Source organism: Catharus ustulatus, chromosome 6 (genome assembly GCF_009819885.2).
Source record: "Catharus ustulatus isolate bCatUst1 chromosome 6, bCatUst1.pri.v2, whole genome shotgun sequence".
NCBI lineage: Eukaryota > Metazoa > Chordata > Aves > Passeriformes > Turdidae > Catharus > Catharus ustulatus.
In genome coordinates, this window is record NC_046226.1 from 36,332,095 (window position 1) to 36,334,530 (window position 2,436).

The 2,436-nt window shown below is 40.7% G+C and overlaps 1 long non-coding RNA gene across 1 annotated transcript; it reads left to right on the forward strand.

Moving 5' to 3' along the window:
• Positions 1-916: 916 nt before the first annotated feature.
• Positions 917-2,436, forward strand: LOC122149409. The gene is made up of 2 exons (XR_006163010.1): positions 917-1,036; positions 2,011-2,436. It is a non-coding gene; the product is annotated as an uncharacterized LOC122149409 (long non-coding RNA).

Genomic DNA, 2,436 nt, shown 5'->3' on the forward strand with positions numbered 1-2,436 from the left:
CCTCTCTCTTGACAGGCAGTAAGTCCCAGCACACTTGTTCTCTCCTTGCATGGCAGCTGTCCCGTAGTGCCAGTGCTTTCTGGCTGTCCCCTGTGCCTCTTCTTGCTCTTTGGATGTCTGGGCTGTGGGGATAGGAGGGTGGGAGCACAGAGAAACTGCAAATACTACCCAGCACAGGACCACACCACAGATTTATGCAGAGACTTAATGATGTTTTCTGTTTTGTCTTTTTTTTTCCCCTTCCTAGTTATTCCTAACATTTTATTTGCTTTTCTGACACCTGCTCAGCCTTGACCTGTCATTTTCTCAAAATTAGCGACGATGCTGAGATCATTTTCCCGTGCAGTGATGGCTGATTTAGAGCCCCTCATTATGCATGTATAATTAGGGTGGTTTTTTTCCCCCAGAAGCATTACTGTGCATTTATCGACACTAGATTTCATCTGTCATTTTACAACCCAGTTCCTCATTATCATGAAAAACTTCTGCAGCTCTTCACAGTCGACTCTTGTTTTGACTGCCCAGAACAGTTTTTAATTCTCAGTAAACTTCTCACCTCACTTTTCTTTTCCAAATCACTTTTTAGAGGATTTAAAAATACATGTCCATCTTAGACCTTTGGGTAATTTTCCTCCTGTGTGAAAACATATTGTTTATTTACACCTTTAGCTCTACTATTACAAATACTTTGTGTCTTTCATTGCAATCACTCCACTGGCAATCACACTGTTATTCAATAGCATTGCACTGGAAAAATGGGGACAGACATTACAGAAATAAAACAAGCAGCAGTCCCATTTTTAGGACTTAGCAGACAAGGTATATTTGTTTTGATCTGTGATTTTAATTATCTTGTAAATTTCCATCAGAAAATTTCATCTCTCAGTGTATATTGTGTAATATAGCTTTCTTTTTTTCTTTTTTTAAATCCATTTCAAAGTTCATTATGCCATTCCAGAGACTAGTGCTGATAAAATCCTCATCTGGATTCAAGATATTGGCAGAAAGACTAATTCCTCAAGTCTCTGGCACCAAGGTAACGTCTTGTCATAAATCCATAGGAAACCAGATTTCATTAGTTCCCTTGGTCATGGAATTAATTGTTTGCTCTGGCGTTGAGCATCTGAACATGGCTTTGGGCAGCAGGAAAACCAGAGGCATTTTAATGCTGTTACTCTGCTGTGTTTTACTTGATTTTTGTCTCAGGATTATGAGATGCCAGGGACATAAAACAGCTACCAGGAAGATAACAGCTGCCAGAAACAGAGCCTTCTGGTTTGTACTTTGAGCTGTGCATACTGCGTAGAGTTAAAAAAAAAAGTGCTTAGAATAATTTAAAGCAGAAATCTGTTACGTTCCTTCAAAATTACCCGTGCTTGGTTTAATAGATGCTGGATTAATTGCGTGCTGTCTGAGAGCTTTTGTTCCCCTCTGGAGTGACTGTGGTCTGTGCCACAGAGGTGAATGCTACTCTACTGTATGGCAAATTTGACATTGAAGGGCTCTTTGTAGAAATAAGACTGCCATTCTCTCCTATTGTCCTTTTGATTAAACAGTGCCAGCATAAGAGACAGTTTTGATGGTTGTTTTCATATTATGGGCATCTGGCTACTAAGAGCTGGGCTGAGATCACCAAATCACAAGCTGCTTTAGAGATGTCTGTTTATGCATGCCAATCCCACACTGATGGGATCCAGCAAAGTATTTAGATGTGCACATTGAGGGGGGCCAGGGGGCAGCGGGGAGAGAGAAACCATTTCTGGGATGTGTGGTGAGGACCTTTGTTGCCTGTGTGTGCTGCTGTTTTCCAACATAACTCCTCTGGTATCCAAACCCACCACTTCTCTGTACCCCTGAAATAACCCTGGGCTGGGGATGGTTTTCCTTCACTATCACATGAACAGACTTCCAGTGACCTCTGAGGGACTTTGTGATAAAAATAAAGGAAATCTAATATCCTACACGTGGACTCATTCATTAACTGCTCCCCATTTAAAACCTCTTTTGCAGATACTCACATCTGTGTGAATCAGCACTTGGTGATGACTCGGCCATCCCTCAGCATTCAGCATTGGTCACAGGGACTCCTTCAGATCATAGTGTCTTCTGGACTAGGTTGCTGGCACCTTCTGTTTGCTGAATAAACTTAACACACGAAGTTCTTTCCAAAATTTTGACAATCTCTTTTGGTTAGTACCAAAGCAAATAGGGAAGATCTTGGGAAGAGGGCACTCCCATCTCTTTCCACAAATCTGTTATCCAAACAGATACAAAGGCTACAGAAGCATTTTTCCTTGAACTTTTAATTGAAGTGCTTTAATATAAAAAAACCAGTACATACAAGTTCTAAACTCCTGTTTTCTGCAGTTGTTTACACGTTTTCTAAGTTGCAACAGAATATTAGCTATGTAGGTAGTCAACACTGCTAACAAACTA